Consider the following 12888-nt stretch of genomic DNA (forward strand, 5'->3'; position numbering starts at 1 on the left):
TCTTTGCAGCAAATGGTATCTATTAGCTACTGTAAAATCCTGTTTCAACATCCTTTCACACTGTGTCCTGCCCAGTTCTTATAAAACACGTACATACAATGGGATTTACTGCTGATGGTAAAAGGTTAAATCACGTCTTACTGCTCCACCCATTACAGTTCCCTAAATTCTGCATTGCATCATTTCTACGCAATAACAAGGACTCAGGGTCCAGTAATCTCTTAATGCAGGGCTCCTCAGTCTCTAGAACAGTTCAGCACTGTAGCCCTGATGGAGTTATCAAAATAACACACCTTCAGCTGTGAAATGCATAGAGCAGAGCCTGCAGGCATGCTCAAAACTTGCCTGTTGGATCAAGGCCAGCCTGGAAGTCAATGACAGCAGCTTCTAGAGACTGTTCTCAGGCACCAAAACCTGCTTTCCTGCTCAACTCTACATATTTAACAGAGGCATTGTAATTATGATTGTGGTCACACTTGGCTTCTTTGTAATTATAGAAAAACCAAAACCCGAAATATTCTCTAGAGGTGTCTATTATTTCTGCAATATTGCTTACTGCAAAGGGAACCTAAAGAAATTCAGATTTTTCTGACTGGTGCCTAAAGTTTTGAGAGAAGAATGTCAGTTCAACAGAGATGGGTCTGTGGGATTCATTATGTAGGTAAGAGATGTTTTTACATCCCCCTTCTGCTCCTTTACTGAAAGAACTTGATCACAAGCCCACCACCACCATCACTAGGAGATGCTTTCAGCATGGATAACATGGAACATTCTCAGCCTCTGCTCCTGGAGCTGCTTGTATGTTTAACAGTGCACTGATCAGAGGGACACCAGTCCTGCTGGTGAGCAGAACATCTCATGGTAGTATGGGATATACAGGTTTAGGACCCTTAATTTGGGTAAATGAAGAACAAATCTCCACCTATGAGAGGGCTAGGTGAATGTCTGTTTCTGTGAGAAAAGCCAAACTGACAGGCACCTAACTCCAGGAAAAAACAGAGATTCTTTTTCCTGTTTAGAGGCAATATCAGAGATAGGTACCTGGTTGGTAGCTGAGGCCCACAGCTTCTAGCACTCATTTCTGTACCAGAAGTGCATTGTGAGCCCAAATAACTTAGGGACTGCTGACCACTATGCAGGAAAAACGTCAAATAGGCATTAAAAAATGATCCTAACCTTGGCCACATTTCCCATTTTGGCTCTATGAAGCATTGAGTGCCCTTAGCATCTCTGCACACCACACACACAAATACACCCCCAACATTACTGCTCTGTGTGTGGCTTGTAGCTTTTCATGTAATTGCTCTCTAGCTCACTTAGTTCAAAACAATGCAGTATAGAAGAGACCTCTTTGAATTGTAGTGTGTGACCTAACTTGTGCAATTTCAGGTGGTTTGAGTGGGGCAGCTGTGAGATAGCAGTTATGATGGGGTGAATGGTAGCATCCCTGAAGGCATAGAGGAGAAAGGCAAATGGAGAGCTGGAGCTAGGAGGGAGCTGACAATCTCCCCACAAGTTAGATGCAGAAAAAGCACATCCGCACCCACTGAAGTGCTGTTGGAGGACTGGTCTGCACCTTCTGGCGTTTAAATGTCTCTCTTCAAAGTAATATTCTTAATGTGAATAAATACCTGCTAGAAATACAAGTTTGTAAATGACATTAAAAGGGTCAGAAGCAGGAACTTCTAAATGTTTGGTAACTATATCTAACTGCCTAGAGAGCCCAAGGGACTATAACGAATCTATAAAACAAGTTAACACCTGCTCCTCACACTTCTGTTAATTAAAATTCAATAGAGAAGCAAGTCATTGAAATGAGGGATCTGTCACTCCACAGGAGCCAGTCTGGAGCGGAGTGTCTGTCTAGACAATGCTGCAATTACCACATTTGGTATCTGCTATGCCATCTTCCATGCTCCTCCAGCCTGGGCACTGGGGTTATTTCCTAAGGCGTGAAGGACAGAATATCAGCCCTCAAGTTCACAGCCATTTCTAGTTCTGACTAGAAAAACTCCAGACAATCTCCTTTGATAGTGGGGAGATCACTACAGGTGCAGAGCTGCCTATAAGCTCTCAACCCCCAAACAACAAGGCCACCATCTCAACACTGCAGAATATGGCCCTGCAGCTACTGGGAAAGAGTCAGTGCAGCAGCACAGCCCGGTCTTTGGCAAGCAAGGTGACTGCCATATGCCAGACAAGGGCAGCACTGTACCGCTAGCAAGACTTCTCGTGTTCAGAAGAGATGCTACCTGAGGTGGATTTGCTTCAGTTTATTCCACTTGGGAATTTAAGATCTAGCCTTGCTCTGTCCACCATGAGGTCTCTATGCCCTTTTGGGGCTTGGGGAAGCTGGGATGGTCCTGTCCCTTTCCATCATCCTGGAATTTTCTGGGATGTTTATAAGTGAAAACACCACACTGACTATTTGTTGCCTGGTTCAAGGCTGTCATTGCCTCTGCTGTGCAAAGGCTTTCCATGCAGAGCATAGAGGATCTGAGGAGAAAAGTCCTATGGAACATTCAATGGTTTGACAGTAATTCAGCCACAGACAAGTTGCTGAAGTGAAAAGTATGGCTAATATCCAAGTGGCAGCGCACTGCAATATAAAATGAAAGAAAAATCAAGGCTTGATTTATGAGGGCTCTGGTAAAAATGCTATGACACAACACTGGCAGATTTTAAATATGGATTTGAGTCTTCAAATCTTTCATCAAGTAATATTGAAGGATCTAGACTTTTTTTTTTTTTTTTTCAGATGGAATATTTCTCAACACACAAAAATATTGATGGCAGTACAAGTTGAAATAGGAATATGAGTTCCGATCCTGGCTTGTTCACACATGATTTCTTGTTACTTTTGAAGAAAATAAAAATATCTAGCAGAAATTCTCCATATCTTTCCTGCTTACTTGTGACAGATTTAGAGAAAACTGTTATGAAAGCCCCTAAGGAATTCCCCATTATGGTCACTTATTGAACTGCAATCAATGCATCTGCTTGCTAGATCCATAAATATTTTATGGCCATTTAGCCAAGAATTTAGCTAATGCTGTGTCTTGCACATAGGTACAATATGTGGATCTGTTCATGTCTAGACTCTTTTTTTCCAACTGGTTACATTTTTGTTTAAAAATATCTCTAACAAGATCCTCCAGATGGTGAGAAAATGACAAGCCTCTGACATCCACAGTTCTTCAGATTTGCTCATGCTTTACTTAGGTGCACACACTTTATGAACACGACTACATGCAAGCAGTTCATGGATTTTCCTGGCACTTCTTGATGAATCTGCAAACCAGTAATTGTCATCCTGTTACAAAAGCATTCCCAGTCTTTTTCTTTCCTGCCTTTCTTTGAATATTCCTTATTAAAATCTTTCAGCCCTTCTTTTCCACTTCCATAATTTTCCTTACTTCTGCATCTCCCCTTCCACCTCCCCTGTCTCTGAACAAGCGACAAACCTCATTTTCCAATCTCCACTCATCACCCTAGCCTGCTGAGTAGTATGCAGTTCTCAGCTGGTGGAGTTGTGGTCTCTATCAGCTTTGTTTTTGGCGGGCAGGACAATGTGCCTGTGTTTGCATTTCAGTTTTTCATTCTCTCTTATAAGATCCATCTCTTCCTCCATCTCCCTCATTTTATTCTCCTGCTAATTAATTTCATCAAATTCCTATTTTCATAGAAATGTGTCCTACCTGTCCATTTATCTTCCACCCCCTGTGCCAGTATAGGCAAAATTAAATTTACACAGGCATGGCCTCCTTTTTAGCTGATTCTAATACAGTGTACTAAAGGAAGGAAAGTTTTGTTTTGTTGAGGTGGAGACCCCTGATTTAAATAGGTGGAGCTGTATTCCGGTAACATGGCAGATTTGGGATTTGGTGAGCAAATTGCACCAGCTCTCACACTCACACATGCACAAGTGGTCTCAGGAGTCGTTCTGTAAAGCAGTCCCCCTTGTAACACAGCACCTCAGCATACAGCTTTAAGGGTCTTAAAGCTTCTATAAAAAAGTTGTTTCCATAGTTCCTGAAGTGACAGATTCTGCAGCTAGGGAGTAGTTTAACAGCTGATTATTTTTTTTTAAGCCCATTTGCTTATTTTTGTAAGGCAGGTAAATTTAAATTTAATATACAGTCCTTCTATAGCCACAAATGATACAATGAATCTTTGTTCTCCAATATTGCAGCAGGGATATGATCCAGTGACATTTACTGTTAAGTTTATATGATGTAAATATAGTCTGATATAGCTTGATTCACCAGACATTTATTTTTCTGCCTTACTTGTACTGTGCAGACAGTGCCACTTATTCCTTGAAAGTAGCAGCAGATATAAAATAGAGACCATATGGAATATTTGCAAGCTCTGAAGATTTTATCATCAGATTTAAGAATGTGTTTCTTTCCATCTTGAATACATATATTTCACTTAACATTTTGTATTTAGGCTTCCATTTGTGCTGTGCTGGATTAGTTTTTGCCTTCACCAGTTTCTGTAAGAGTACAAGTGATTTTTTTTGGTAAAGATATGTGATCAGTATTTACTCTCTGTCCTTAAATTCAGCTTATATTTTTGTTTTGTCTTTGTCAGTATATTCTTAACTCTCAATATTTACATTTACCATGAGGAGACATTAGTGTTAACATTGATAACAATAACATCTTCGATCTCAAATGTAAAAATAAAAATAGTGCATGGTTTCTTCATAACGGTGATAATACAAAATTTGTGACAGCTGCAATAAAACAAAATATATTGACTTCCCTTTCATGTATTTTTGCACCTGAGTCACACTGTCAAGCTCCCTCTACAGTCATGAATGCTTTTAATCACATGTGGCCATTAAGTTGTACTTCAAAGCACAAGTCAAGTATCACCAAGTGAGTCTCAAAATCTTTCCTGTTAAATGCCCTATAACACTGGCCAGCATGCTATGATATCCACTATAGCCTGAGGATGAGATAAACAGGAAGTGCACAGAGATACTAGATTTACATGCTAACCAAGTCAGCTGTGTGATAATAAAAATAGAAAATCCCTAGGGCTTTCTTCCGCTTTCTTCTAACAGATATGGATGTGAAAAAAGCCATGGAAAACACAAGATGAAGTAAAGATCTAAAGATAGCCATTTCTGGAAAACAGGCTCATTATCCCTTTTTTTGGTGTGGACCAGGCCTGTTGTATATCACCATGATGTTTGTCCATGACCAAATGGACTCTCTTGAATCCTTGCAGATAACACCTCCCAGAGTGCAGCTGAAGAGGATGTATGTTCCATTAAAACACAGATAATGGGATGTCTGGCACTGGAAAATAATTTTGAAGAATAACATAAAGCTTATGCTCCAAGTTAAGTATCCAAAAATATTTCCTAACCACTTCTGCAGAAATAGTCATAGATATAAAAAATAAAAATAATCAAGGACAGTAATGAAGCACCTGTCAGGCTGTCACATGCAAAAGTACCAAGCACAGCTGGGGCAGTAGTGAGCCCAAGCAAATTCTAATGCAATTGCTGAGGACACTTAGAAAATAAAATAGTTTATATTTACAGAAATGAGAAATTAAAGGACTTGCTGGTCCTACCAGTTGTCCTTCACTACCTAAAAGGCAGGAAAATTTTGAATCACAACATAGCTGAATTTTCTGAGCAATAACAGAGGTTGAAAGCATTTGCTGTGAGTGTATTGAGACTATAGAAATATGCTTATTTCTAGACAGAAGATGTCATTAATTTGTTCATTCAGGAGAGAAACTTAATACTGTGTGCACTATTAAAAACAGATATTTATGGCACTGTGGCACTTAGTTTTTTAGCTGTGTTTGTGAGCTCCTTTACACTTTGTCTGGGGAATCTTTCTCGTGCCCTAGGAACAAGCCAGAGACTCCAGGCATCTGGGCAGCAGCAGGATGGTAAGGAATGGCAGAGGGAGTGACAAATTGCCCAGCTCCACTCGGGAAGTCAGGATTAACCACTGCACTTTTGCGGCACCAGACACTTCCATCAGAGGTGTTTACAGAGTCCTGGCATCACCTGAACTCCAGGGCAATATTGGGCCATGGACCTCCTGATTGTCTCTTCCAGCAAAGATTAGCTGTGTCATCTCTGTATCATCTCCTGAAAGGTGTTGGGATGGAGGGTGCCTTGCCCTACGCTCCAGGATGAATCCCTTGGCATGACTGCTGCTGCCCATGCCAGGCTAAGGAATACTGATGTCTCCCCACTCCTTCCCCTACACCTCGGGAGTAGAGGAAATTGTAGATTCTCAAGCTCCACACTGACCCCATTTTCACTGGTTTTTGCCGTTGTTGAGCTGCTCAAATATCTCAGAACACAGGAGTAAAAGGAAGTTTTCAAATAAAGAATTATAAGCACAATAGGAAACTACCATTGGGAAAGGCATAAAAAAATTCAAAAAAATGTTAAAACAACTCAAACTATTTCCTTTTATCCCCATGGCCTTAACTTCTGCATGATTTAGATCAATGCTATTACAAGGTTGCTGAGATGTTAAACCCCAGCTATTCTGATAACTTGCCAGTTTATCAGAGTTCAATTAGTTGGGGACAGCCTAAACCCTGTAGACTTTGGCATCTTGCCCGCGGCTACACACATTTTAAACCACAACTACCCTGTCTTATACAACAGAGGAGAAATATCACAGCTGCAGGAATATAAGAAGGGTAAGGTTTCCAAAGGTGAAAGACTTTCTTTGACAGCAGTGTTAAAAGGTTTAAGTGGGTTCACATACTCCAGTGCCAGGCCCAGTCAAAGAAGAAAAAATTGTTGGAAAAAGAGAAGGCGGCAATCACTGAGGAGAGGAAATAAGGAAGTGGCTCAGGAAACAGGTAACATCTAACACTGAATTAGCAGATTTAGTCAGAATCAAAGAAGGATTTGATGTTTGTCATCTAACCAAATCAAAAAATTTGACAGTCTTGTAAAACCTGCAAGTGCAAGACATCCTGTAACCATTTGACATTCAAGTGAACATTTATGAAGGGACAGATTGCTTTCTTACTAGGGAGATCCTTGCGCCTTGACTTTTAAGATCTGCAGTGCTCATTACCAGTGAAAAGATATAATTTTTTATGGGCCTTGGATTATTCACCATGTAACTGTATAAGGTTTTAATTTTTTGATAATTTTCATTTTTAGCAATCAAAAAGTGCTAAGTGGGAATGGGGCAAGTAGTATAATAAGGATTATTGGGGATGTAAAGGAAACATGCTGAGACCCAAAAGATGAAATTCATGCACTGAAATAGGAAAGATCATTGAAACTGGGGGCAGGAGAAATGTGTAATTAATTATTTGAATTTGGAATGTTTTAAATGCTTGAATGGCTCTTAACTTGAAAAATCAGGCCATTAATTTCTTCCCATTACCACCACACCATGAGTGGAAAGGGACTACTTCTATAGTTGTTGACACAATATCATTCTTCCACATTTCTTCCTAAGCGTCCTCTGTTTAAACTGGCCTTGTAGGTAAATTCACATGTATGCAAGTAGTCTGACCACTGGACCAAATGCTTTGCAAATTAGGCACATATCCATACCTTGATGAATGATAAGATAACCAATAGAGCTTTGTATTACAATAATTACAGAGTAGATTCTTGTTTCTATCATTATCTTCACTCAAACAATAAGTAGCTCATTAGAAATTGAATTAGCAGTGAGAAACCAAGGACCTGATCATGGATTTAATGATGATGCACCCTCTGACACCAGTAAATTAAATAGCTCCCTGATTGTCAGTTCTCTTATCACAGGATGGCAACAGTTTTGTGCGTGTGAATCATGATTCTATTAGGAGATGTAACAAAATCATCTATGAAAGGGTCCTGTGGAAAGTGTTAGTTGGGGTGGGAATACAAATTGTGTTGTAGGCAGCACTGCTCCTAAGAGAGCAGTTCTCCTTCCTTCCTTCCTTCCTTCCTTCCTTCCTTCCTCTAGCTGTATTACACCTAAACTTCAGTGACCTCCTTGAGTGCAAGCATGCTGCTTCTGTGCTCAGCAGGAACATGCATAAGCACACACACGGAGTACCTGATCCTGCTTATTTCAGGAAATTCTGTATAGAGCCTACACATACATCAACAAAGCAGTGGTATTACATCCTCAGGGGAGTCTGATTTAAAACTAAATAAGGAATATCTCCAAATGTCCCCTGAGCACTGAAGTAACTTGGATTCTTTCATGCACTTGAGCTACTCTTTTCAGCAAATGACACAATTACCTTCTAGAAGGTCGGCAACACCAGCCAGCAGCACCTAATCTCATGCATCTGATCTAAAACACAAAAAATAAAAATCTTATATTATTTTGCTTTAAATGTGAAGAAAAAAAATAAGCAAACTTTAAGTCAGTGAAAAATTCCTTTTTTCATTATACCCTGTGTCCAAGAGCATTTCTCATCATAGTTAAAACAACCAGGGAAACTCATTGACGCCATGTAGGGGCACTGTTATCAATTTTACTACTAATTTTAGCTTTAAGCAAAGTCTGGGTGAAATCTAAATTAATAAGTGGATTTTATTCCCACATCTTTCACATTATGCTTTGGAGCCTTTGCAGCATTCCCTTGATTAATTTTACTTAATAATAGTAGGCTGAAAATATCTCCCTGGGGTAACTAGAAAATACCTACATTCAGACAGTCCATGTCGAGAACAGATTTGCTAACAGCACTTCAGAAGAAACCCATACCTACTTCCAGGATTACCCCAAAAATTAGCAATTCTCAAGCACTCATGTAATTATTGGTAAGCCCAGGACACTGCCTCCAGATTTGTGACCACAGGAAACATCAGACTCGAAAGTCAGACGGAGTCCTCTCTCCCTAAGCCCCAGCTTTCTGGCAGCACATCACCAGCAGATGTAGACTGCCAGAAGACCTGCTCAGCAATTGGTTCAGCAACCAGCTGGAGTTATGGGCTCCAGAAAGCTTAGTTTTCCTCTGGATCCTTTGGCAGTAACAGAAGGGATTGTGAGAAGCATGCATGCTCTTTCCTCACCTTCCAGGTACTACTTCTCCCTTTTTTATTATATATCCATGCATATAGAAAATGTGGTTCTGGGTACCGTGTTGTGCAGCTACTATAAACATAATATTCAGGGGTAGCTTTGGGACCATTACATGTTTGTGAGGTCTGTTTGTGAAGTCTCCATCTGACAACATGTCACTACTGGATGCATTTTAATTGCTGTCCCAGTCATTTGTGAACTCAGCATGCTACATCTGAATCAGCAACAGTGTGTGCTTTCAGGTATAAATATTATAATAAATAACAGCAATAATGCTGAATCTTTGGACAAGGGGCAGAGGGACCTTGGAAGGCCATGTAGGGCAGATGGAGCATCTCTGTTTTCCTCTCCTAACTTCCCTTCTACTGCCAGCCTGACCTTACTGAAGTCCTGAGACTTCTCTACAGACAATCCCCTGGCAGAGAGACGCTGCACTGAGGGAGCACTGCACTAAGGACTGCTGCTCTGAAGCCCAGGGACTCTGCACATCTCTCCTCATGTCCCTCCTCACTGAGGGGCAGTACTCTCACTAATCCCATGGTGCAATGGCTCTGTTGGGTACCACTATTTTGCCAACAAGGTTCATTCAGTGCAAAGAGCTGGCACGTCTGCAGTTCCCAGAGTGGTGGCACATCGTGCAGCCAAGCACTGAGGGGGACTGAGAGCGTGCTTTCTGTGTTAGAAGTGCAGGTTTTGAGCTCGGTCACCACACATGATAAATGTCATAGCTGAAGGTATAACCTGATAGAGGTTTTCCTCTGTTCATTTTTATAAGATAAGGGGATAATGACCCATTGTATGTACAGGCAGGATAATGCAGTTTGCTCTGTCCTATTCATGTCTCTGATGGGCATCAGAAGTTCCAGAAGAAGAAAAATAGTTTGAACAAAGCTTTCAAAAGGAGTGACTTGTTTAGGAGAAGTTAACTTTGTGTGTTGTTACATCTAACACGACAACAAAATTTGATTATATTGAAAGAACTAGCCACTATCTTTTTAAAGAGATAATTGGTCTATCTCTGAAGCATGTTATGTTAGTGAAGCTTTTTCACACAGATTCTGCACAATAGAGTATTTCTTTATATATTAGCGAATCATATATATATATGTACATGCATGTATGTATGCATGTATGTATGTAATTGACTCTGTCAGGATCACATTAATGTTCATTAAATAGTAAATTAATAAATGTCCCATCAGGAAATACAAACCTGCTTATACACATTTCCTTTTTTTTTTTTTCTTTTATCAACATTTGATTTTCTTCTTTTTAAAATAAAAAAATGTGGGCATTTTAGCATGAATGGCCACAGATAGCCTGACCAGAGAAAGCAAGATAAGCAGAAAGTCAAATTTATCTTCCCTGATTTATAGTAAGTTTTGTTCACTGAATCTTGGCACTTGACCTTGGCTTGGATTCTGCTTCACTGTCTCTGCATCCCACTCATGTTGCTGTCTGTGATGGAGTGAATGGTCTTCCAGCAAAGAGGGCTCTGAAGCATCAGCTAATTAGAATTTCAGCTTTCAGAAACATTTGACAAATTACAATAAATTTTGGTAGATCAGCAAGGCATTTCTAAATTGTTTCCCTTTGCTGGTTTGCAAATCACATGGTGTGCAAAGTGTTTGCCCTTCTGCTCTTGGTAGCCAACTGACCTGCATGCAGACAGGGCTCCAGACTAACTGCAGAACCTGCTGCCTTTGCCTGGGGAAGAGAGCGCTGCTGGAGGGAACAAGCAGAGAGATGGTGCAAAGAGCAGGCAGGAAGGTAAAGCGCAGAAGGGCAGAGGATGGGGATCTGGTGGGGAATCCAGCTGGGACAGCAAACGGGGAGTGGTGGTAAGGGAAACAGATGGGAAGAAAGGCAGATGGGAGATTAGGATTCAAACACATAGCAACCCAAATTTTTTAAATCAGATGGTCATGGAAAAATGTAGTTTGCTTCCAGTCACTCCTAGAGATTGAGCTGGATGATCTCAAGAATTCCCTCACAACAAATATTACTTTTTGTTTAGCATCAGCCCTTCAAATTGCAAGTGTTTCACTCTACAGTGAATATGATCAAAGACTTTCCTTAACTAGGCAAAGATGATTGCAGAAAAAAAATGTACATAAAATCAGATCCCCATGAGAACCCAACAGAAAGGTAATTTATTTATTTAAGGGGCCATATACGAAATGCTACAAATAGGATTAGACTTTTTGAAATCAGTATTTTTAAAATTTAAATCTTACATTGCTATTTGTATATAAAATTCTGTAGCTACTATAGAAAAATTCACATATGGGAATTTAGAACCAAAAGATCTATTATAACTTTAATAATTTTTTTAAAAAAACAGGAAAAACAAAATCAAAACAAACAACCACAGAGAAGAAACTTCTTTAAAGAACCAGCAGGAAAAAATAATTTCAGAGTGGATGACAAATTCATAGAGCAGATAAAGCAGCACATGAGGAATCCACGTTTTCTAGGCCAAGGCTCTGAATTAACTTTAGAAGATGGAGCCAGGAAGCAGCAAAGAGGATAAAATGAACCATGTGTCCTGGAATAATTAGATAATTCTCTGACACAGCCCACACATTTTGGCTGGTTCAGGCCTGTTTCATGGCTGGTTCCCTGTTTTCCAATGTCCCTCACTCTGGTCTAAGTTCCTCTGCAACCACAAGCAGATGTTCTCTAGACTAAAATTCAGAACGAAGAAACTAAGTTATATTGAAAGGTTTAAATAACTAGTCGGGCCATTAGCAATCTGCCCAGAGTTGATGATGCTTTGGAGATGCTTTGAGAGCAGATTCATAAGCATGAAGTGGGAAGGAGGCATCATTTTCTAGATCTAAATAGACCACAGACTGTGCTCTTAAAACATCTCTGCACGTTCATGGGGAAAAAAGGCAAGGGAAAACAGCACAGCTACGTGATTATTTCCCAAGATGTTGTACTCATAAAAATGTTCATTTGTCACTGAGATGATTTATTGTGCTCTTCACTTGGAGCTGTTGTCAGTCCACAAGAGCTATTTCACTAATTTACAACTGTGTCAAATCAAAGTTTTACAGATCTGTCATTTTATCCAGATTATTTTTAGTGCAGGTGTTTTGCTTACACAGAAGGAAGCAGCAATATATTGTGATCAAAGAGGACTTGAAAGTCCAGAGTGCCAACACCAGCTCTCCATCAGGTGCTAGCTGACTCATTGGCTTTTAATGTGTAACTAAGGACTAGCAATCGAGGCCGCAGTTGATAAGGCTCTCACTGAAGTTAACAGGAATGAACAAATGCTATCCGAATGAATACTGATGCTGACTCAGTTAACACTGCTAAAGCATCAGGGAATGTTATGATGTATCAGCATCTCTCTCATTTCTGTGGATTAAATCACTGCAGGACCTACGGGTTCCTTTGCCCTCAGTTTCGCTCTGCCGCGCCCGGACCCCGCTACACCCCTGGCAGCCGCTCTGGGCGCCTCACAGCCCAAGGCAGCACCGCAGAGGAGAGGCCGTGCGGGGCCGTGCGGAGCCGTGCGGGGCGGTGCGGAGCGGTGCGGAGCCGTGCGAGGCCGTGCGGAGCGGTGCGGTGCGGGGCTGTGCGGTGCGGAGCGGTGCGGGGCGGTGCGGTGCGGGGCCGTGCGGAGCGGTGCGGTGCGGGGCCGTGCTTTGTGCAGCGGAGCCCCCGCTGCGCCCCCGCCCGGCCCGCCCCGGCCCGCCCCGGCCCCCGGGCGGCCAATGCACGGGCGGGGAGGCACAGCCGGGGAAGGAGCCGGGGAAAACATCAATCCCAACTTTCTCACCTTGACGGGAAGCGAGCGCTCCCGATGCGTGTCCTCCTGCCGCCCTCCCTGCCAGCC

This window comes from Pyrgilauda ruficollis, unplaced genomic scaffold (assembly GCF_017590135.1).
Source record: "Pyrgilauda ruficollis isolate IOZ18807 unplaced genomic scaffold, ASM1759013v1 scaffold27, whole genome shotgun sequence".
NCBI lineage: Eukaryota > Metazoa > Chordata > Aves > Passeriformes > Passeridae > Pyrgilauda > Pyrgilauda ruficollis.